The following is a 25682-nucleotide window of genomic DNA, read 5'->3' as shown; positions in this document are numbered from 1 at the left end:
GATATCCTAAAAAGGAAGAGCAAAGTAGGAGAATTAACACTTCCTGAGTTTATCACTTAGTATAAAGTCACTATGGTCAAAACAGCACGGAACTGGTACAAAGAAGGAAATATCGACCAATTGAATCGACTCAAGGGTATGGAGACAGACTACCAAATCTATGGACAACTGATCACTGACAAGGCCCCCAAATCCAATGAACTGGGACAGAATTGTCTTTACAATAAATGGCCATGGGAGAATTGGATATTAATAGCCAAAACAGTGAAAGAGGACCTACCTTACACCCTATATAAAAATGAATTCAAAATGGATTAAAGACCTGAATTTAAGAGCCAATACCACATAACTTCTAGAAGAAAATGCAAAGAAACATCCTTGAGATCTAGTAAAAGTAAGTAGCTTCTTAATCTTTACACCTAAAGCACAAGCAGAGAAAGAAAAAACAGATAAAAGAGAATTCCAGAAGATTCAGAGCTTCTGTGATTCCAAGGACTTTGTCAAAAAGGTGAAGAGACAGCCAACTCGATGGAAAAAAAATTTTGGAAACCACATATCAGACAAAGGCTTGAAATCCTGTGTACATAAAAAAATTAAACAGCTCAACAACAAAAGAACAAACAATGCAATTATAAAATGGGCAGATGATATGAACAGACACCAGAAGAACAAATACAAACAGCTAAAAAGCATATGAAGAGATGCTCATTTTCATTAGCTAAAAGGGAAATGCAAATCAAGACAACAATGAGATACCACCTCACACCTATAAGAATGGCTGCTATTAAACAAACAGAAAACCACAAATGTTGGAGAGGATGTGGTGAAAATGGAACACTTATTCACTGTTGGTGGGAATGTACAATAATGCAGTTGCCATGGAAAAGAATCTGGCAGGTCCTCAGAAAACTAAATACTGAGTTGCCCTAAGACCCAGCAATTCCAATATTTGATATATACCCAGAAGAGCCGCAACAGTGACATGACCAGACATCTGCACACCATAGCAGCATTATGTACAATAGCCAAAAGATGGAAACAAAATGTAGTAAATACGTATGGTGGAATATTATGCAACAGTAAGATGAAATGAGGTCCCGAAGCATATATGACAACATGAATGAACCTTAAGGACATAATGCTGAGTGAAATAAATCAGACACAAAAGGATAGATACTGTATGACTTTGCTATTATGACTCTGGTAAAGGTGATCTCAGAGGTTATAGTACAGAATATAGAAGACCTAGAGGTACACAGAAGTTAAAGGCCGGGGAAAGGATACCCAAATGAGGTTGAACTTAAATGCAAGGGAACAGATAGAAATGGTGGTAACTAATTAGTGGGGTTATAAGTAACATTGCCATATTGAAGGTAAATATGATTAAAAGGGGATGTATAAGTCCTATGTATCCACTGATTAAATCTACAATTATAAATAAGTTCTTGAACGAGCTATTTCAAAGGTCTGACGGTGGACAAAATGTCAATTGTTGAGGGGTATATGGTGTGCTGGTTTGAAAGGATGTATGGATCCTAGAAAAGCCATGGGATTAAATGGGGTTTAATCTAAATCCCATTTCACAAAGGCAGAATAATCCCTATTCAATACTGCATGCTTGAAATTGTAATCAGATCATCTTCCTGATGTTGTGATTTAATCAAGAGTGCTTGTTAAACTGGATTAGGTGATTACATGTCTCCACCCATTTGGGTAGGTCTTGATAAATTTCTGGAGCCCTATAAAAGAAGAAACATTTTGGAGAATACGAGATTTGGAGAGAGCAGAGAATGTTGCAGCACCATGAAGCAGAGAGTCCATTAGCCAGTGCTTTGGAGATAAAGAAGGAAAATGCCTCCCGGAGAGCTTCATGAAACAGGAAGTCAGGAGAAGAAGCTAGCAGATGATGCTGTGTTTGTCATGTGCTCTTCCAAATGAGAGAGAAACCCTGACCGTGATCACCATGTGCCCTTCCAGCCAAGAGAGAAACTGTGACTGCTGTTTACCATGTGCCTTCACACTAGAGAGAAACCCTAAACTTCATTGGCCTTCTTGAACCAAGGTATCTTTCCCTGGATGCCTTTGATTGGACATTCCTATAGACTTGTCATAACTGGGACATTTTCTTGGCCTTAGAACTAACTGTAAACTAGCAACTTATCAAATTCCCCTTTTTCAAAGCCATTCCGTTCCTGGTATATTATTGCATTCCAGCAGCTAGCAAACTAGAACATATGGGAAACCTAAAATTGCATGCTATGGCCAAGAATTAACAGGAAGACATCAACAGTACCACAGCACTATAGCAGCAACTCATTGGGGGGGAGGGACAAATGATAAGTGGTAGTTTGATTTGATATTTGGTGAGACCGTGTTTTTCAGTTTTTTATTTCTATGGACCAATGAAAATGGTCTAAAATTGAGAGTGCTGATGACTGCAGAATCAAATGAGGATATTGTAGGACATGGTTTGTTTATTTTGGATATTATGCCGATGCCCAATAGATGGAGAGAGTTGAAGGGTACAATGACTGCGAAGCAGAATGGTGAACTGTGATCCATTTATACAAGGGAGTGTGGTGCGCAAGGACATTGAGAGGCGTGCAACAACTGAATAAACTTTTGGGACAATGTGTTGTGCAAAATAAGCCAGAAACAAAAGAAGAAATAGGCTAAGGTCACTTTTAGAAAATACAAGAAAACTGGAGATTTTTGTAGTTTTCAAGCCCTTATAACAGCCAAACTTAGTCTGAAGTTTTAAGTGTATTTCTAGATTCTGAGACACCAAGCTATGTGCATATCAGCTGGTATTTCCCTGGAACTTGAGTAACTCTGTGACACCTAAGACCCAGAAATAGTGTGCTGCCACCCTGAAAGTTAGCATAACTATATACAACAACAGTTAAAGTAATCAGAAAAGAGATCAGGCCTCAATTAGTGATAAAAATAAAGCTAATCTGGCTGGGACTAAGGTAAATCAGAACACAAGGTAAAAGATGATAGTGTATGTACTCTAGACCTTTACTTATCATTTGAAACCAAAGGCAGAGAGGTTTATTATGTCTAGAACCTAAATCTTCTGTAACACACAATCTAAATCAACCTGTCTGGATAGCTCATTTAAACAACCCAAACTCCTGGAATCCAGAACAGCAATGAGGTCTTGTAATTCTGTACAGCTTACGGTAATATATTTCAGACTATGGTACGTTGATAATTAAAAAGTACTGGTAGAGTCCCTTGAGGGTCTGAAGCAAAAAAAAAAAAAAAAGAAACTATTACATTTTCCTGTCTGGGAAACTGGGTACCCTCTCAACCATTGGGGACTCCCAAGAAAAGAGACCAAACCCTAGATTTTGAGGCTTGCCCTTAAGAAATTTATTTATGTAGTAAAGAAACTAAGACTACCTATAACGAGGCCTGAGTTCCTTCTAGAAAACCTCTTCTGTTGCTCAGATGAGGCTTCTCTCTCTAAGCCCAATTCTGCAAGGAAAATCATTACTCTCTCTCCTACGTGTGACCTGACATTCTCCCTAACAACGTGGGGCATGACTCTCAGGGATGAGTCTGGTCCTGGCATCATGGGATTGACAATGCCAAAAGGAGGGAAAGAAGTATAACAAAATAAAGATTCGGTGGCTAAGAGAGATCAAATAGAGTTGAGGCTATTCTGGTGACTATTCTTATGCCAGCTTCTGTTAGATGGTGTTAATTGCTATGGTTTGCTAAATCCCAACCAACATCACTCCTCTTAACTCTTAAGAATACCTAGAGATTGAATTGCGACTCTATAAAAGTTTCATACACTGTGTTTGTTTTCTTGGAACCTATAATTTCCAGAGGGTTCCAAAGTCAGATAAATTCTAAAACCCAGGCTGAGAGATTCCAAACAGAATCAAGAGGTTATCCTGGAGGTTATTCTTATGCGTTGTGGTAGTTAGATTCAGTTATCAACTTGGCCAGGTGAAGGCACCTATTTTTTTTTTGCTGTGGACAAGAGCCAATGGTATGTGAACCTCATCTGCTGCTGATGAGATCTGCAGTCAACTAGGAGGCATGTCTGCTGCAATGAATGATGTTTGACTTAATTGGCTGGTGCTTAAATGAGAGCGTGCAACGTAGCACAGTCCAAGCAGCTCAGCATACCTCATCTCAGCACTCGCAGCTAAGCCCAGGCCTTTAGAGATGTAGAAAGAAATCACCCTGGGAAAAGTTGTTGGAACCCAGAGGCCTGGAGAGAAGGCCAGCAGAGACCATCCTGTGCCTTCCTATGTAAGAACGAACCTCAGTTGAAAGTTAGCTGCCTTTCCTCTAAAGAACTAATGAAATAAATCCCCTTTGATTAAAAGCCGGTCCGTCTCTGGTGTGTTGCGTTACGGCAGCTAGCAAACTAGAACAGATTTGATATCAGAGAGTGGGTACTGCTGCAGTTTGCAAATACCAGGTACATTGGAACGGCTTTTTGGATGGCTAAGGGGAAGATTTTGGAGGAACTGTGAAGAGAATGATGGAGAAGTACTGGAGTGCTTGAAGAGACTGTTGGTGTAAACAGAACCACTGCCAATCTGGACAAAGGGAGACACAAAGGGACAAATTGGAGTTTGCAGAGTGAGAACCATGGATGCTCAGGTCTGAAGCCAAGAAACCTCGGCCAGGAGAGTGGACCCACCCATATACATGGAGAGGGTGAGTTTGCCCCGAGAGCAGAGGATGAGTCTCCCATTTTGTTGCAGTGGAAAAGACTTGTGCAGCCTCAGGCCTTGGAAAAGATATAACATGCTCCTTGGAGACTGGGGAGAGCCTGGCTGCCACCACATGGAGGGGTTGAGCGTATGCCCTGGAAGAGGCAAAGAGCCCAGGGGTGGCCCTGATGCCTAGAGAGAGTGGAGCCAAGAAAAAGGTGGACTCCTCAATGTTCCCTGAGGTTGATTTGGAAAGAGGTGGGCGACTGCACAGACCCTTGGAAAAGGTGGGACTGCCAATTTCTAAAGCTGAAGGATAAATGAAATCTCATGGTGTTTGTCCTGCAGGTTTTACATCTGTGTTTCTTCCAATTTCTCCCTATGGAATTGAAAATCTGAATCCTGTGACTGTCCCTCCTTTGCACATTGGCACCAGACAACTTGTTTTGAGATTCACAGGTCCATTGCCAGAAGAGAATTTCTTTGCACCTTAATATTGTTTAAGGTGATGCGCGTACTTGCCAAGTTGACAAGGGGTGGACATGTGGTAGTTAGATTCAGTTGTCAACTTGGCCAGGTGAAGGCACCTAGTTTTTTTGCTGTGGACAAGAGCCAATGGTACATGAACCTCATCTGTTGCTGATTACATCTGCAGTCAGCTAGGAGGTGTGCCTGCTGCAATGAATGATGTTTGACTTAATTGGCTGGTGCTTAAATGAGAGAGCACAAAGTAGCACAGCCCAAGCAGCTCAGCATACCTCATCTCAGCACTCGCAGCTCAGCCCAAGCCTTTAGAGATGCAGAAAGAAATCACCCCAGGAAAAGTTGTTGGAACCCAGAGGCCTGGAGAGAAGGCCAGCAGAGACCATCCTGTGCCTTTCTATGTAAGAATGAACCTCAGTTGAAAGTTAGCTGCCTTTCCTCTGAAGAACTTATGAAATAAATCCCCTTTTATTAAAAGCCAATCCGTCTCTGGTGTGCTGCCTTCCAGCAGCTAGCAAACTAGAACATGCATTAAATAGATACCATCTGTTTAGTTAAGGTATAATGGAGAGGCTGGAGGGAACTGCCTGTGCTCTAGTAGTTGTTTCTTGAAGATGATTGTATAATGATCTAGCTTTCGCAATGTGACTGTGTGATTGTGAAAATCTTGTGTCTGATGCTCCTTTTACCTACCTTATCAACAGACGAGTAAAACATATGGAGTAAAAATAAATAAATAATAGGAGGAACAAATGTTAAAATAAACTTAATAGATTGAAATGCTAGTGATCAATGAAAGGGAGGGGTAAGGGGTATGGTATGTATGAATTTTTTTCTGTTTTCTTTTTATTTCTTTTTCTGAATTGATGCAAATGTTCTACGAAATGATCATGATGATGAATATACAACTATGTGATGATATTGTGAGTTATTTATTATATAACAAGAATGGAATGATCATATGATAAGAATGTTTGTGTTTGTATGTGGTTATGTATCATAAATAAAAAAATGAATAAATAACTGTTACTTTCTCATAAAAAAAAATCCCAAAACCCAGGGGGACCAACTTCTCCAAGATTATCAACTAATTACATCTCCCTATCCTTTAACGTCGACACCCTTCTCAACATGAAAAAGTCAGAATGGGCATTGTCTAAAGATCCCTATAGACTGGATCTACCTTGAAGGATCAAAGTAGAAAGAGGAGGTATAACAGAGAAAACAGGATTTAACAAATGAGTATGACTGCTGAATCACTGCAATGATAATTCTTCTAGTCTAAGGAAAAATCTGAAACAATGGAATGGTAACCCATAACAAATTCTGAAATCTGTTCTGTAACTACCTGTTGAAGTGTACTTCGAAAAATTATAGCTTTTTTCTTTCTTTTCTTTGTATATCTATGTTACATTTCACAATAAAAATGTTTTAAAAAGATAATATCTTAATTTTCTCTTTTTGAGTGGTTTGTCCTCAGAATATTAGTATGGGGCCAATAAATATAGGTGTGCCATTATAAGTAGATGCTTTCTGAGAAAAGTGGTTTGTTTTTGTTTTTCAGGATTATTCTTTTCCTTTTAACGTTAGGCAGTTACTTTAAGGCTATTTAATGAAATTTCCACAATCCCAAACTGAATATTTTTAAAAAGATCTCATAATTTTTCTGAGCTTGCCAATTTAAAGATGAAAATCCCGAGACATCACAGATCACTACTGTAGGTCAACATACCATCAGGTTTTTGTTAAATAAATAGTATCTTCTATGTGCTGTCCCTCCTTGCTCACACCTTTATCAATATTAAGTTAATATTTATCAAAGGCCTACTAGGTGTCAATACTATGTGAAGAGCATTCTTTAATAATCTCATTGAGCCCTTACAATTATCCTATGAAATTAGGAATTATCATCTTCATTTTATAGAGGAAGAAATGAAGAGTTAAAGAGGTTAAATAATTTTTTAAGGTATAAACCGGTACATTAGTCATGAATAATAAATATTTGAAGTGTTTCACAATAATACAGCAGAAATGATTGACAGCAATTATCAGATTACAATAATTCTTGCCAAAGGGTTTCTGAGTTGTTAGAAAAACAGTTTTCTGAAACTTTCACAGTAATTTTGAAGGAGAAAAAAAGATGCTTATAAGCTCAGATGAAGAAAGTACAATCAGCAAGAAGTGAATTCCTTATTAGTGCACCATGAGAAATGTGTGTGAACAATAAAAAGCAGTAAAATATCTTTATGTCTAAGGTGACCACCTTCAAAAGGCCAGTCTGCCAAAAGTGCAACCAAATTTTCTGTTTTCTTGTTTCTGATGTCAATAAAGATTGATTCATCACAAAAGTACATTCTTGTCAATTACAACACGAGCAGCAATACTCTTCAAGGACTAATTACCTTGTGTGGTAGATTGAATTATGTAACCCAGTTTGGACATGTTCTTGGCCTTGGTATACATTCTGGTGGATGTGTACCCATTGTAAATAGGATGTCTTGAAGATACCACCTTAGTTAAGGTATGGCCCAAATGAACCAAGCTAGACTTTAAACCATACTATTGGGGTCCATTATAGGCAGAATGAAATTCAGACATAGAGGGAGAAGATATGGGGAGCAGCCAGAAGCTGGGAGCCAATGGAACCCAAAAGAGAAAGGGGAAGACACTGCTATGTACAGAGCTTTGTGACAGAAAAGTCAAGGACTAAGGATTGCTGGTAGGCAGCCCCAGAATGCCACAAATCTTCTGGGAGAAAGCACTGCCTCGCTGATGCCTCGATTTTGGACTTCTCTTGGCCTCAAAATCATGAGCTAATAAATTGCCATTGCTTAAGCCAACCCACTATGTATTTGTTTTAGCAATTAGGAAACTAAAACATCTTGCTAAACAGCGGTAAGTTATCTTATAGAAACTGTTTTTCAAAAATTCCCATGAAAAATCGTGCTTTTTTTTTCCACTGCACATTTTAATTTTCTATACAAATTTATAAGGCATTTTAAAATTGAGTTTAGATAGTGTAATGATTAGGTTCATGTGTCAACTTGAACAGGTAATGATGCCTGTTGACTGGTCAAGCAAGCACTGGCCTATCTGCTGCTGTAAGGACATTTTGTGATTTCATGGACCTATATCATGAGCACGCTGCCTGCATCCATGACTAATTACTTCTGCAGTCAGCTAACGGGAGTGTCTTCTGCAATGAGTGACACTTAATCTAATCACTCAATGGCTTTTAAGGAGACTTCAGAAGAGAGAACTTTGCTTTTGCCAGCCAGCCTCTCCCCGGGGAATTCGTTGAGGCCCTTCATAGAAGCTGCCAGCTCGTAGCCTGGCCTACAGATTTTGGGCTCTTCCATTCCTGCACTTGCGTGAACAACTTTTATAAATCTCATATTTAGAGATAACTCTTGCTGGTTTTGTTTCACTGAGAACCCTACCTAATACAGAAAGCTTCACAGTTAAAATTAAGCAAGATAAATAAAAACTTGAGACACTGTTTTACTTTTAACTTGTATCAACAAATTAAGAGTTTGAGAGTTTACTAGCTAATTTTCCTAAAAGATACTACAACTTGAAATTAGATAAACAGCATTAAATAACTGATGATAACAAAGGCAACAAAGCAGCAGTGAGTTTGTATTAGCCCTTAGGGAAAAAAATTCCCCATCCCCCAGTACTCTCTGTCACTATTGTAGCAGTAAAACACATTACTCACTCTAATTTTCTACCCTAATATCTATGAAACGTTACAATGAAAATAGAATCTAAAAGGCAGGAACTACTTCAGGTTCATATCCTGGCTTGCATCAACACATCCACAATCCTGTCCAAGGCAAATCCCTGGACATTGTTTTGTTTCTCAATTGCTTGCTCAGGAGGCTCTGTGAATTCTTTCATCACTACTTTCTCATCAGCCTGAAAATGTTCAAAACTCTTCCATCCTCAAAACAAATTAGAGTAAATCAAACAAAATCGCCTCTCTTCTGTACTCTTGTAGCTCTTCTTCTCCTTATCATCCAGCTTCTTGAAAGGGCCCTGTCTGTTCACTATTTCTATTTCTTAACCTCCCACATACTCCTCAACCAAATATAATCTGGCTTCCAAACCACCATTCCACTGAAACTGCTCATATAAGAGTTACTTTACTTGATCTGAAAAGACAGTAAATGTTCCGTCATAGGCCTCTGTTGTTTATCACTATATCTACAGGACTTGGCTCAGAGTTGCGACTAATTATATTATCGTTGTCCTTGCGGTAACATTTATTTAACAGACACTCTTGAACTTTCCCCTCCACTCTTACATTTCTACACCTCTACCTCTGGTCTTCTAGTGCTCCACTAAATAAATCAGGAAATACCCAATTTCAACCCAACTAAGGAAGTGTTACCTGAAGAAGGCTGGTTGAAATGTGAAGAATGCGAAAGAAAGCAAACCCATCATTTTGGCTGCAACTCATCTAACAAAAGTATATGTCGAAAGGGGTAGTAATCTATACACAAGCTGGAAAAAAACTAAAGAACAAAAACTGCATGCTTTTAAACAGTTATCCAGACCAGCTAACAAATATCCACTTCGATTCGAAGCAATTCCTCAGAATAAATGGAAGTGTCAGCTAGCAGAACGTGAGGCTACTCTGGATAGTCCAACTAATTTCCCTTGCTCTAGTTCTTCGCTTCCCAACAACTTTCTTCAGTACTTCAAGTAAAATTTCCCACAGAAGACTCTGCAATCAACCAACATGAACAGCTGACATGCTTTGAAAAAAATTTCTCGCTGTAAAGTTTTAAATTAGCATTCTGGTCAAGGCTGACCTCAAGAGTCTAGAGTGTAAAGAAAATTAAAAAAAAAAAAGACTTTGTGAACTTTCAAAACTAAGGACACCCTTTTAGTCTGTGACTAAAAACATATCCTGACAGGCCCTTAGCAGCTGCCCTTCCTCTGATAGTGCTACTATATTATAAATGCTTACTGTAAGAGCAACTTATCTTTAAGAGAAAGAAGTGTCTAGTAAAGGTTATAAAACTGCAACAAAATGGAGTTAGAATTCAATTATCTGAGTTAATAAGAAAGGAAGAAAGCAATGTCCTAGATAATTTGAAAATCACAATTTGCCCTTAAAATATAACCTATGTAAGGGCAAGTTTACCTTATAAATTATGTCTTTGTCAAGAGCTATTAACTTACTTGAATTTGATCCCTGACTACCTATCAACTAAGAGAAAAACATGACCTGAGCCAAGTGAAGTAACAGAAGGAAACCAGACAATGAACGGGCTTAAAAACTGCCATAAATGATCCAAAGATAAAAACAGATATAAGGTTCTAGGGGGCAAATATCACAAAACAATAAGTTTTTATATCTGAAAAATCAAATGTTAACATTCTAAAAGAGTGCTCAATGCGTGTACGTGTGTGTTACATACAGGTCAAGTCACAAACAGGTCTACCTGTACTGATAAACTCATGGAAACTATGAAAAGAATTCCCTTGGTAAACAGAATTCTAGCTGGTTGACCTTTTAATGGCTTAAAGTTTTACTTTTCCCTGAGAGATAGAAAGGCCAATGGGTAAAAGGAGAAAAAATGGATAACATATTATCTGTAATGTGCCAGTTGCCTCTAGGTAGAAATAATTTGAGAATTAGGCTGTCATATAAATCAGGCTTTTTAAAACTTTTATCCCCATGATCCACAGAAGAAATACATTTTATACAATCACCCAAAATAAATAAACATACATTAAAAAACAAAACAAACAAAGTTTCACCGAACATATTTACCCTTTTTATTCTCCATTTATTCTACCTTTTTGGTTCTATTTTATTTTTCTTAAAAGCTAGTCATAACCCCCTAAATTGATTTTACAAATGAGATATAGGTCATAATCCAAAGTATAAAAAAGTCTGACATAAGGGACACTGAAGAATTTGAAGAAAACTACTAAAATTAAATCAATTACCTCCTACCCCCAAACAATATTAGTACCACTGAATTAGGGAAAGGTAGTGGCTCCTTCCACATAGTTGCTTTGAACAATGCCAGTTAATTAAAAAAAATTAAGCCATGAAATTTGTTCATTTTCTTTTAATCTTTACATTGTATGAGTAGCGTGATTTAAGGAGAGTTAAGCTTCTGAAGTGTTTTTAGGATGAGTGTTTTCCAGGACATCACCTGTTCTCTGAGCAAAGTTTTACAAGAATAACTTCATTATATGGTCTTGGAGCTATTGCGTTAATTTTGCTATAAGAAGCAAAAAAGTAAAATTTCAAAATATTTTTTATAAAAAAAGTCTTGATACATAATGTGTCAGTGATTAGCAGTATGTTCATGACAATGACAAAACTGTTGGCATGCATCAATTCTGTTTGAGCTTTAACAGACTCACAATAATACTATCACTCTTTTTCCTTCTGATCCACTTCTTCTAAATCTACTTATTTCTCCCAGTATAGAGGAGGTGGGAACAGAGGTACTTTTAAAACAAAGAACTAGACCTCTAATTAAAGTAAGATGTCCTCCTTGACTTGGTGCTTACAAGGACAAAATGTATTTTAAAATTACATTATATAAATGAACCACATAATATTATAAAATAAGTGTTTCTTTTGTCTTTATGAAGTTTGGCCTAAAAATCAGAAATTTAAAAAAAAACTATTTTTCCTTCACATTCTTACTATTCTCAATCTAGGAAGCAAGCCACTTTCAGGATGAAATTTTTAAAAAGCACACATTGTACAAAACACGAACACTTAAGCAAATTCTAAGACCTTACATACTTTCAGAAGGCATTTACCAATTGTTTAAGTTTGCTAATACTAAATTTTTTTGCAGTCTGTACAATTTAAAAGTTCTATAAGAGATACTATTATACTGGGTCAAATATTAGGGACACCCAAATTAATAGGCTAAGCCCTTGATCTTGAGGCTTACTCTTATGAAGCTCATGTAGGTTGCAGAGAAGCTTAGCCTACCTATGTATAACTAACAGTTACTTCTGGAAGGCCTCTTTTGTTACTCAGATGTGGCCTCACTCTCTAAGCCCAACTCTATAAGTGTAATCATTGGCCTACCCCCTATGTGGGACATGACATCCAGGGTGAGAGTCTACCTGGTGGCATGGAGGATGACTCCCAGGGATGAGCCTGGCCGTGGCATCGTGGGATCAACAATTCCATCCTAATCCAAAGGGGGAAAAGAAGTGTAACAAATAAGGTATCAATGGCTGAGAGAGTTCAAATAGTTGAGAGGCTACTCTGGAGATCACTCTTATGAAAACTTCAGTTAGACATTGCTATCTATCATAATTTGCCAAACCTCAACCAAAACCACTCCAGCCAATCCTAAAGAACACCTATGACAATATATAAGATTCTACAAAGGTTGCATGCACTAGGATAACTTTCCAGAAACCTACAGCCTCCAGATGGGTCCCTGGAGCAGATAAGTCTTGAAACCTATAGGGCCCAGCGTCTCTTAAACATCAGCTGGTTCTACCTCCTTACCCCATATTATTGACAACCCCTTCCAACATGAAAAAGTTAGAATGGCCAGAGCCCAAATACTCCTAACGAGTGGGACAGAAAGATTAAAGGTGATGGTGTAGTTATACAGAGAAGGTAGGGTTTAACAAATGAATATGATGCTGAATCCTTAAACTGATATTTCTTTTAGTCCAGTATCTCAGAACAGCTAAAAGTAAAAACCTAAAATTGTGGAATTTTAACCCATACCAAACTCTGAAATCTACTCTACAACTAATTGTTGTGATGTGCTTTGAAATTTATTGCTTTTTTGTATATGTGCTATTTTTCACATAAAAGAATAAAAAGTCGATTGTGATGATAAAAAATTTTCTTCTAGACTCCTACATTCTGGAGCAGCTAGAAGGAAAAATCTGAGAGGATGGTATTGTAGCCCATGACAAACTCTGGGATCTGTCCTGTAACTACTTGTTGAAGAGTGCTATGAAAATTATTGTTCTTTTCTTTCTTTGCTTTGTATATATGTTATATTACACAATTAAAAAAAAGTTAAAAAATAAAAAGATACTATTAGTGGGAGTCTATACTGGTTCACACATTTTGGAAGGCATTTAGTAATATATCCAAAATTTTAATGCACATCTCTTTGACTAAGCAATTTCTTCCAAAAGAATGTATCCTTCAGATGCATTCATCCAAGTATGCAAAAGCATTTTCATAAAAATGCTAATTCCAGCATTGTTTGTTTAAAACAAAGAACAACTGAAAACAAGTATCTACTAACAAGGAAGAGAGTAAATAAAAAGTGCAGCCATTAAAAAAAAAAGAAGATAAAGCTGTATTACTGCTAGGAAAAGCTTTCTAACATACATTTTTAAGTGCACAAGTATTTCTGAAAGTCATTTTTTTTCTGATTCTCCCACCTAGCAATGCCTTTCTCCTCTTCACTAGATCTGTTCTGCTGCCTCATAAATACCTGCGTTCTCAGGCCTTGGCCTCCTTATATTTTCATTCTTCACAATCTCTGAGAGATCTCACCTACACCTTTGCTTTTCTATGTTTATAATGTGCAAACCGCTATCTATCAGTGGCCTGCTTTACCTCCAGATATGCCTATCAAAATGTCTTTTAAAATATCTTTATCTGATGTCCCAGAGACATCTCATGTTCTTCAAGTCCAAAACTAAAATAAATTTTTACTCAGGAAATAAAATAGAAACCATTCACTCCTATATAATATTTTAAATTCTAAGTTGCTAGCAATAAATCACGTCTAAAAATCTGAGTGTTACCCTTGACTGCTCCCTCTTCATCACTCCCCTCCCTCAAATGAGATCAAACACAAAGTTATACCTCCTTAATGTCTTGACTGGGTTTGTTTCAACATCCCACAACCAATACCTTATTTCAGGGCCTCACTGTTTTTGGCCTGGATTATTGTAGTTCAATTCAAACACTTTATCTTAGCCCACAAGGCTAAGATATTCCCTTCTTCTAGACAAAACTATTCCTAGTTCTTTCACTGGTACCATTTTACCTCTAAGTTGTCAAACAGGCCATTTCTTCTAACTTCCTGTCTTAGCTCTCCAGAGATTTCATTTTCAAAAGCCTTAAAGTACCCTATTCAGGCACGCAGTTTTCTGTGAAGACAGGAAAAGTGAGATCACCAATATTTATTGAGTGGCAGGTACTTATTCAAGTACTAAGGTGTTCATTCATACACTAAACAATTCTAAATGGAAAGTCATCTTATTCCCATTTTACAGATGAAGAAACAGGCTCAAGAGGTTAAGTAAGCTGCTCAAAGATTAAGGTAAGGAAAGCAGGGCTCTATTTTCTTCTTTTCATTATGTCAAGTTTGCTGTCTGAAGTAATCCTCCTTCCTGAGAGCTACATCTTTTATGACAAGTAACAAGGTGAATCCATCTGTTTCTATGTTTTTCTCTTCTAATTGGCAATAAACAAATGATTCTCTTTAGGTTTGAATTATTAAGTTTTATTTTTTTAAAACAATGGGTAGATTCAAATATTTGTATTTTCAAAAAAGTTTAAAAGATAATACCAATTGTTAGTCAACACTGAGAACTACTGCATTAAACTCCTACAGAATAAGAATATTATTGGACTTTATAACTCTAGGATATGGCAATAACTGTCCCCAGACAGAACTGTTTAACTCACAGATACAGGTAAATCAATGAAATAGTACTTTCTCTTGCACAAAGTTTTTCCCTTACTTACAATGATTTGATTGTAAAAATACTTCTTAAATTTGTGCCACACACATTTACCTGAGAATATCACTAAGAAATTTAACACTTAAGATTTTAAAAACAAGTTTATAACATTAAATCTTAAATTTTTCTTAAAAAAATGAAACTTGGAAAATTTATTTAAAAGAATCAAATGTAAAATACTGCAATGATCCTTGAAGCTAATTAAATAATAAGTATTTTAGCTCACTACAGATTTAGGAAATTCTCTTTCAAAACTTTTAAATTATTATCTCCTATTAACTAGAAAATTTATGAGACAATTTGCTTATTCGTTTTTTGAAACTTCACCTGTGATTATGATATAATTTGAATGTTAAAGAATTCTCGGGGAAAAAAATAAAACCAAGCTTAAAAATTAATCACAATTTCACTATCAGCTGAACATTAAGAAATGAATAAATAAACAGCAGCAACAACAACAATAAACTTAACTTTTCTTTATTTCCAGAAACAAAAATTACTGGTAAATTTATTAAAATCTGAATTTTTAATTTTGGTGTAATGCTTGCATTACACTTTAAATAAATTTCTAAGACGATGAAACAAAAAGCTATCACCTGGTAGCTAGTAGCTGCTAGGGAAATGAATCGAAAGCATGGAAACGAAGAAATGGTGATTTAACTGCAAGTAATTAGAAATAAAAAGTAATGATTATCCAAACATTCTGGTTGGGTGGTAGATAAGGAAACCTGGGTTTGATACCTGAAAGTCCTGACACTAAGAACAAAGGTGCTACTAAAAATATTCAGTGTAAATAAACTCTCTGTGAATGATAGGTTCATAACTTTTTATAAGTACCTAGTAAAAACTAAAGCCTTCAATGCTTTCAGATTGTTAATGCCAGTGTAGAAGTGTTTCATCTGCAAATACTCTACATCACCATTTCAGCATCCACACAATAAACAATTCAGATGAGAGATGATAAATCACAGCAAAACAGATAATATACAAAATGCAAGCAATGACTAAGAAAGAAAACAATAAAAAAGTCCACTTGGGAAGGTGGATGAGGCAGAGATACTGTTCATTTCAACCATTTAAAAAACTATGGAGTCATTTAAGATGTATGCAAATATGACTACCAGAAGTCTTGCTTTGAGTAGCCTTAACATTTTACGTTTAAGAGGGGACAAGAATGATCACTTATATGACCTAAACACAGAAATGTTACTTTGATTTAACATGAAAACTCAATCTGTTAGCAACATAGTTTTGTTTTGCCTGCTGCTTAAGTAAATGGAAGTCTTCACTTCCATGGTCTCTTCTAATGATGACTATTGCTTATATATTGGGAAAACTCTTGGTATTTGCATAGTTTACCACCATAGCATCAGCCAATTGGGGTAGACCATTTCGCATCCAATTCCTATTTCTCTGTTTTTCACTGTTGATTGTGCTGGTTAATGCCTCCAAAACAAAGGTTAGTACAGTAGTAGTAGTGATAGCAGGCACCAAGCGCTCTCTCCTTAATTAAGATGCTGATTTTGGTATTGAGGAATGTATGTTTTGTCATACTACAGAAATAATTCTTATTTTAAGTTGCTATGTTTTTTTTTAAACAGGTATTTAAAATGCCTTTACAAAGGGGGTGCAAGGGTAGTTCAGTGGTTGAATTCTCACCTGCCATGTGGGAGACCCGGGTTTGATTCCCGGCCCATGCACTCCCCACCCGCAAATAAAATTCAACAAATGGTGCTGCAATAATGGGACAGTCACATGGAAAAAGAATGAAATGTGACCCCCACCATTCAGCAAAAACACACACACAAAATGCCTTTTCAGTATTTATGTAGAGAATTACATAATTTTTCTTTAGCTATATTAATAGAGCAAAAATATCAGTATCCATTCATAATTGTTTTCAGCTGGTTTGATAGGGAAACCCAGTTTATATTTTCTCCTGCAAGAAAGATACACGTTTCTAAATAAATAAGTATTGTGCAAAATTATCTACTAGATTATACATATATTGATTAGTATTTATTTGTTCTAATTTATTCTTTATTTTCACTTTTACAAGTAGGCTTCAAAACAAATTGAAATGATTGATGCAAATTCTTCCAGGTTTAATCTCAGGGCTTCTCCTCACTCAACTCTCCCCAATTTCATCTACCTAAGACTTTTATTACCTTATTCTAGGACGCCAAGATATATCTCTACAGTCCAGCCCCAACCTGAGCTCCTGTCCAGCTGAGCCAATTCTCTACTAGACTTCTCCACTTGAATTCTTCAAAGACCTCAAACTGAATTTAACAAGAACAGAGCTCAAGCTCTTCCTCAAATCTGGCCCTCTTCCAGGGCTTGATAACCAATAAAATGAACCTACCATCCACCAGAAATTTAAAAGCCATCCTTGACAAAGCTTCCCACTACCACCCTACCCTATCTCTAAATCTCTTAAATCTCTCAATTCTGAAATATGTGTACCTCATTTCAGCTACCCAGCATCCATTCTGGTCTAAGCTACTATTATCACCTAAACTTGTCTTTCTACATAGTATTCAGTCATGCTCTACTCAAGTAATCTTTAAAAATAAAATCTGATCATGCCAATCCCGTTTGTTTTAAAGATTAAAAAAAAATTCCGATCTCTCCAGCCATACTCTTCCTCCTTTCCCCCATTGCTCTCAATGCTGTAGCTAGGCATTCTTCTAAAAGCTGACAACATAAATGTTTTCTTAGATTTATAAACAGAACATAAATACCCACACCAATTTTTTTGTGCCACAGGGCCTCTGAGCTTGCAGTCTCAATGCCTAAAACAGACCCACACATGCTTTTATTTTTAGGAGAGGGATCAATCCCTCAGGTAAGTTTCCTAACCACCCTCCCTCCCAAGTTTTCCTACAGATATTTCTTTCAGAGTATAACAACTCAAATAAGTTACAGTTTGTAGTTAGAGGCTTATAACTTGAAAACTGGGCAAACTCTGGATACTACAAAAAACAGGCTTAAATGTAATGTGTGATCTTTAAAAACGTATTCACTACTTTTCAGAACAGTGAACTTAATTTTGTATTTCTTTTCTTTTAGAAAACAAACAGAAATCAGTGACATGCTTTAGAGCAGTGGCATGTACACAATGTCATATAATACAAGCCACACCCCAAATTATCCAAAATATTATCTTAACATGTAATCGATATAAAATACTACTGGCACATTTCCCATTCTCTTTTTTTCATACTCAGTCTTTGAAATCTGAAATCACTTACAGCACATTTTAATTCGGACTAGCCTCAGGTGCCACATGTGGTTAGTTGCTACATGTTGGACAGCATAGTTATAGAAGATAATATCGTATTTCTTGTACTTAAATAGTTTGCTAACACAGAGTTATTTTTTTTTTTAAAAAGCACGGCACTAAGCAACTTTAATCTCATAACACACAAGGACATGTCTCATTTCAATCCCTCAAAAAAACAAAAAAATTATACAAACATTCCACATTGCTGAGAAGCCTAAACCAAAACAAAAATGCAGGTAAGTAATTTTAAAACTGCATTATTTACTGATCATCTGAGGTAATTACAAGAAGATGAATATGAGAGATGAGTGTGGCTGGTGGGAGTGAATTTATTACGTTTGGAAAGCAATTGGCTTCCCCTTTGGTTTGGTAATTTCACTTCTAAGACTTGATCCTATGGAAATAACTAAAGACAAGGTCAAAGATTTAAGTTTTCCACTGAGCTGCCTTTCTATGATAATAAAAACTGGAAAAACCCAAGCGATCAGAAGGAAATAGCAGAGAGAACTTGAAACTCACTTGATGGCATTCTACACAGCCATTACAATTTCCAAAGACTATTTATTTAATAGCATGGGAAAATGCTCACAATTTATGGTAAGTAAAAGAAAAATCTATATAATATGATTCATATATATGCTGGAATATACATATATGAAAGACAATTACATATCATAGAAACAAACACAAGGAAAGGAATAACAAAATGTTAAGTTTTATCTTTGTAGTGTGATGACCAGTGATTATCTTCCTTCTATTGTTCTTTCTTTAAACCTGCATTTATCAAGTGCTCATTCTTGCTAGGCATAAAGATAGATTGCGTCATGGTCAACAAGGGGCTTATCAGTCTTCTTTACACTTCTCCATACTTTCCAAACTTTCTGTAATAAGTACATTAACTTTTCATAATTAATTGTAATATCAGAAAAATATGATGTGGAGTGGATACTAATTTGGGCAAGTCAGCTTCTAGGGATCTTTTTGGGCAAATCAGCTTTTAGGGATCTTCCTCTTTGGGGAAGAATTTTAATTGGATATTATGGCCTTGAATACTAGATTTAAATTTTAAATTTAGAATTTCCTAAAATAGTAAAGTGAGACTAGTTGACTAAACAAAACAAAAAACCTAAAAAACAATGTGAACAGTAAGACTTAATTTTGGTAAAAAGAATACATTAATATATAAAGAGAGTAAAAAGTTATGCACTCAATTCTTAAAAGTGGGGATCTCTGAGTAGTGGGAATGTGCTTTTTCCTTCTCTCCTTTTATGATGCTCATGAACTCCTTCTATAATAAGACTATCTAAAAAATAAATTAAATACCCAGAATTTACCAAGCTTTTACTACATACAAAACTGCTAGGTCCTTCAGGGGGTAGAATTAAGTAAAGAAGTCACAGGCTTACAGAAGCTTACAATTAATTAGGGGGGGAGTTCAGAGTAAACAATAAAAGAAATGCAAGGCAGGAAATAAACATGAAGTAAAATGTGAAGAGGAGGAATGTGAAAATGGGAAAAAGCTTCAGGAAGGAAACAGACAGCAGGCACTAAAGAAAAGAGCATGGGGCCACTGTCAAGGAACAGTAAGTCACATGGTTACTTGGTTAGTATGTAGGATATATGAAGGGAGCAGGCAGGCAGTAAACTGGAAAAGAAGGTCATGAGGACCTTGAATTTGGGGGAGGAGGTGCCTTTGCAAATTTTTTTAGTTTAGTGATGGGGAATCTACTGGCAGTTCCAGTTCAGGGAACTCTCCTATCATTCCTTATCATTCTTATTCTATCACCTCCATTCAGGCCACTATCTCCTACTTCTATCTCTGCAATCACCTGACCTTCCTGCTTCCACTTCTGTGTTCCTCTAATCTACTTTCTGTATAGCAGCCAAATGGATCATTTTAAAACATAGATCATGTCATACTTCTATTTAAAAATCCTGTGATGGCTTCCCATCTCATAAGAAAAAGTCACAGTCGTTAGATTATCTAAAAAGACCCTATAACACGGCCTCCCACCCTATATTTGTCTGATCACATCTCCGACTACTCTTCCTTCTACTTGCTCATGCTACTCCCAGGCCCACTGGACTTTCCTGCTAACAGTTCCTAGAATATTCCAGGTATACTTCTGCCTTTAGCATTCTACCCCTTATTCTCTTCACCTTCATCAGGTCTTAAAATTTTTCTGACCCCACTCTATAATAAATACCAAGCTGTACCCCCTCACCCCCAATCAAATGTAAAAAAGTCAGCAGTCTTCTATTTCCCAAAACCAACTCTATTTTTCTCCATAGGAGGTAATATCATCTGTCATCTTTATATTTTACTTCTTTATCTGTCCCCATACACAAAACACGTACACATACGCATACATACAGGAGAACCGAAACTCACCAAGGATTTTTTTTCCCCCTTGTTTGTTTACTTCCATATATGCAACACCTAAAATATGGTTTGGCATACAGCAGGTACTCAGTAAATATTTGTAGTCTGAATGAAAGGAAGAGAATATCATGGTGTTAGTAGATATTTAATTGAAATGGTGAAGCAGATTTGGGGCAAGGTTAAGGTTTTACACAGTTGGGCAGTGAGTATTTGATCATTCATTGTATTTTCTTTCCTAAATTTTGTTGTATACTTAGAATTCTTTATAATAAAATTACAAACTTATGTATATAAAGTTAGTTTTAACTAACTCTAAGCAGAACCATTTAAAATGTGAAATGATATTTATAATAGAGTTCATCTTAATTAATACAGGATTTACATAAAGACAATTATGGTCTATAAAATTTAACAATGCAATTATGGACACATCTTCGTTTTGATATACGATTATTTTTATAATAATCAGAAAACATCAAAATTGAAATGGTTTATGGTATACTGTAATATTTACATAATTAGAAGCTATAGTAGACAACTTTTAATTTATTAGTAATTTATCTCTGCAAGGTTTACCTTTAGGTTAGTTATTTGCAATCGAGGTGGTGGTGACTAAGGAATGAAAGTCTTGAATCTTCTATTTTCCTTCTCTTTTCACTTCTCCCAAACTAATGATTGTTGGAACCTACCCAGTTCCCCCCACCTCCACCTCTTCCCCATCAAATACGGTTTCTGGCCTTTTCCCTTTCCCAGTGAAAAGGTCTAATTCACAGAGCCATGAGCCCCTACCCTAGGGTAAGGCTAGAAATAGAAACCTAGAGTGTGATATGGAGCTGCCGAGTGTGGGCAGCAATTAAAGGGTAACCTAAACAAGGGAAGTGACTGCAGGAGAACCTGGGAAGCGCAACAATTCTTAATTTAATTATTAAGTTAGCGGCTCCTTTTATTTTAAAAAGAAGTCTACACAGAACACTAAATCCTTCCCTGTTCTCCTTTTAAAAATACGACACTGAACAATATAGCGCTCCTTTATATACATTAAGTTTTAAATTTTATTATAAAGAATTCTAAGTATACAACAAAATTTAGGAAAGAAAATACAATGAATGATCAAATACTCACTGCCCAACTGTGTAAAACCTTAACCTTGCCCCAAATCTGCTTCACATATATTTTAAAGATGGTAAAGATATGGTTGAAAACCCACGACTTCCTCCTAGATCCTTTTTCCAGAGGTAACTTATTCTGATTTGATGTATATGTATGTTTTTATACTTTTGCTGCATATTCCATGATTCACAGAAAATAATATAGTAGAGTTTTGTATGTTTAAAAACTTTATATAAATGGTATTACATTATATCCTGGCTGTATCACTTGCTAGCTATTTGACCTGCAAATTTCTTAACATCTCCATATCTCATTTTCCTCTCTGAAAATGAAGATTATGCTTACAGAGTTGTTGTATTTAAATGAGTTAATACATAAAGCACTTAGAAAAGTATTTTGCTTTTAGGAAGTAGTTTATTTCAATGCTAGCAATTACCATATAAAGTTGCAAAAGGACCTGTAGTCATGTGTATAAATACAAATACATATATACAAATTAATTGAGGAAAGAATAATTACCAAGGTAACACATAAAATCCATATAATGCCATATATCTTCAACACTGCATTATAAACCCGAAACACTATGAAGCTCAGGCTGGAAACGTTCAGCAGCTTACTTAAAGAGGAGCTCAAAGTGCTAACCACAGAAAGAAATAAGCCTTTAGTTTTAAAATTACTAGTTGCAGGTGATATTATATTAGACGGTAAACATTTGATTTAAATAATTTCACAGGTTAAAGACTTAGTGGCCTTCTTTAATGAAATTGGTGGGGGTGTGGGGGTGTGTGGAGGTTGCCATGGGAGAGAACAGGCCCCTCAATAAAGACGTTGACAAAAACTCCTTACTCTGTTGAGGGAGGCACAGGCTTTGGTACTCAAATTCTACTACTGTTCTGTACTAGTTTTAACTAACTCTAAGCAGAACCATTTAAAATGTGAAATGATGTTTATAATAGGGTTCATCTTAATTACAGGATTTACATAAAGACAATTATGGTCTGTAAAATTTAACAATGCAATTATGGACACATTTTCATTTTGATATATGATTATTTTTATAATAATCAGAAAACATCAAAATTTAAATGCCTTATATACTAAGTGAATTCTACCGAAATTCTTTCAAAAAAAAAAAAGAGCTTTAAGAAAAACCTTTTTAAACATTTAAAAATATATCTGTGCTTTGAAGATCTTTAATATATCCAATTGATACACATAGGGACAACTAGATCTAATGGGTTATTCATTGTGCTAGATGTTTTACTCAGCATCTGTCTTTTAATCCGTGTTAAATATTTTTAGGGACAAATTTAGAAGACTTACCACAGATGCTTTGTTTAAACACATATACTACTGTAAAGAGTTCATGACTACTGCAAAAGCCAACATTTAATCAGGTAAAGCACATAAAATGTAGATAAACTGTGCTAATTATATTCAACACAATAGTGTTGAACCATTTGTTTTCCCTAGAGTTTAGCATATATTTCTTTGTCGGAAAGATTAACTGAAAACAACAATTAAATGTAACCTTCAAGGATAAACCTTGTCTCTTCCCTCTGTCCCCACTCTCCTCCTGAAAAACAAGCACAAAAACTCGGAGGACGAGAACATATTCAGTAGAAGGGAAGATTCATACTTTAGGAAAAGTTCAAAAGAAAGGTTCTACTTGTCTTCTTCGAAAATGGAGAACTTTGAAAAGGAACGAATGCTTTTATTTCAGCAAAATATTTAAATGTATGAACTGGTCCTTCCTTCAGCCCCAACGGAAGATTCGGTAGGAAACCAAGTTTAAACGTGCATAAACCAACAGAAATCTAGTCGTCCCCACTACTTTCTTAAGGGAGAAAGGACACTATCACCGCTCACTCCTTACTGTCCCTTCGCCCAAGCAAGACGCAACACCTGCCAAACTGGGCGCTTAAAGAATAGTCCAACTTTTCGAAACGCAATCTGGAGAGGAGACGCAGATTATTTCTTGAAGAGTCCAGGAAGGGAGTAAAAAGATCCTTTCAGGAAGGGAGGCATGAGCTTTGGGGCTGTCTCCCCTGCCTGCTGGAGGATTCGAAATTCGCTTGTTTTAGGCACCCTCTGAAGTAGCACACTCCGGTCGCGGCCGGCGGCCGGCCTCCGGCCTCGGCTAAAAGCAGGCAGTGTTTACACCTGTCACGAGGGAGGGGGAGGGAGAAAGGGGAAGCCCGAGCAAAGCCCCAAACTTCTCTACAGCTCCCGGGAGGCGGCCGCCGGCGCAGAGCTACTGGCAGGTGGAAGCCAAGGGGCAGCGTGAGCCGACGGCGGCTAGGGAGGAGGGAGAGGCTCACACTTACCCGGCCGGTGCCCAGAATGACTAGGAGGGGGCCGTGTGCTTCGGGCTCCGCGGGCGGCATCCCGGCACCCGCCGCGAGCGAGGGCAGAGCCCGAGGTCGGAACCCGCAGCCCACAGGCCCGCAAAGCCGCCTCAGTCCCCGCAGTCCCCGACTCCGCGGCGGACAAGTGCCTTCAGCCCGGGCGAGGAATCTGGCCGACCGGCCGGGCCCGGTTCCCGCACCGTCTTCTCCCCGTGCGGCTTGGGGAGTCGAGCGGTGGCGCTTACCTGGCTCGTCCGGGACGGCCTCGATGGGCATGGCTCAGGGGCCCGGGGAGGAACTGGCTCCCCGGGGAAGAACCGGCTATTCCGAGGCGGAGCTGGTAAGAGCGGAAGGCAGGCTGCTCACAGCCCTGTCAGTGAAGCAGCGCCATGGACGCCCACCCGGAGTTTCAGCGCAGTCGTGGGACCCCCATCCCACTACCCTCCGCCCTCTTCCGCCGCCGCCGCCTCCTCCACCTCCTCCTCCTCCTCCGCGGAGACCCCCCGCCCACTCCACACACTCTCCCATCATGCAGCGGGGAAACCGCTGCCGCCGACACGTCATTTCCGGGCGCAGGTGGCTGAGTCGGGGCCGGGCGCTGGTGGGTGCGGCGCGGGAGGGTTGCGGGGCGGGGGGAGGACACTCCGAGGGAATTAGTGTCACAGACGCTTACCCCTGCGCAGGCGTTGTCGCGCTGGGCGCCGCCCGCCATTTTGGGTGCGGGCAAGCTACCCTTATTTTCACTTCCTTGCGAGTCATCGGGCTGGAGGGAAAGACGTTCTCTCTTTCCGCCGCCTGCTGAGGCAGCGCTCGCGGCTAGGGTACAGGTGCTTCTCTCAGCCGGTTGAAACTGTTAACGTTCTGCTTAAGACCGAGTTAAGATTTTCCCTCTGCAAATGAAATTTGCACAGGTTTGAAAATACAGAACCATAGCCTATTTTCCGTCAGAAACCTGCTAGAGAGCACGTAGCTTCCCCTTTTCGTCCCGAAAAACGAATTTTTCAATGCGGAGTCCCCCTTCTTTATTTAGGACGACAGAGGAGGAAGCTACTATTTAACAAGCAACAAAGAAGAGATTGTTATAAATCAAATTGGAGGTGGGAAGCAAGAGGAAAGGCGGCCGCCGAACTGACAAATCGTGTTCGAGACCACCACCAACACAAAAATCCGGGATTTTGCTAAAGGATGGAGAATATGGTCATTTTTCATAGATCGTGCGGAAAATATCTGATAGGCTAAAGAAATCAAGTCGACTACTATATTTAAAAGCATTTTCTTAACAGGTCATAAGAGTTCCTCGTTTCTGTACCTGTCAGTCCTGAGCAGTTGGCGTTTTTATAACCTTCTTCTCCACCCGCCCCCCTCCCCCTTATTTAACAGGAACATCTGTTAGAACACTGGCCACTGCAGAACTCAGACTTTGTCACTAAGCTACAAGCATTATTGTTACCGTCTGGAATGATGAACTCGGGGTCCTGCCCTGCAAATCATGAGCCCTTTCGGTTCTGCCCACGTTCACCTAATCTGCACTGATACTTTGAATAATTTAAAATAGTTCCAAGTTATTAATTATATATCAAGAATGGAATGATCCATGCAGTGAGAATGTTTGTGTTTATATATTATCCTTAATAAAGTAAAGAACAAAAAACAATAAAATAGTT

The 25682-nt window shown here is 37.7% G+C and overlaps 1 protein-coding gene across 9 annotated transcripts in view; it reads right to left on the bottom strand.

Moving 5' to 3' along the window:
* AFTPH (aftiphilin) overlaps positions 1-25402 on the bottom strand; it is a 92463-nt gene extending 67061 nt beyond the window's left edge. For 2 of the 9 annotated variants that reach the window (XR_013164314.1, XM_077134389.1), the window contains exon 1: positions 24264-24521. The gene's annotated coding sequence lies outside the window, so the exon portion shown is untranslated. Of the gene's footprint in view, positions 1-12278; positions 13391-14188; positions 14982-24263; positions 24523-24691; positions 24909-25327 lie in introns of those variants that run through there. The other 7 variants (XM_077134390.1, XM_077134391.1, XM_077134394.1 and 4 more) reach the window with 7 other exon arrangements.
* Between the last annotated feature and the right edge of the window lie 280 nt (positions 25403-25682).

The sequence above is a fragment of the Tamandua tetradactyla genome, chromosome 17, assembly GCF_023851605.1.
Source record: "Tamandua tetradactyla isolate mTamTet1 chromosome 17, mTamTet1.pri, whole genome shotgun sequence".
Classification (NCBI taxonomy): domain Eukaryota; kingdom Metazoa; phylum Chordata; class Mammalia; order Pilosa; family Myrmecophagidae; genus Tamandua; species Tamandua tetradactyla.
The sequence above is the reverse complement of the archived record's forward strand: the minus strand, read 5'-3'. Positions and strand labels throughout refer to the sequence as shown.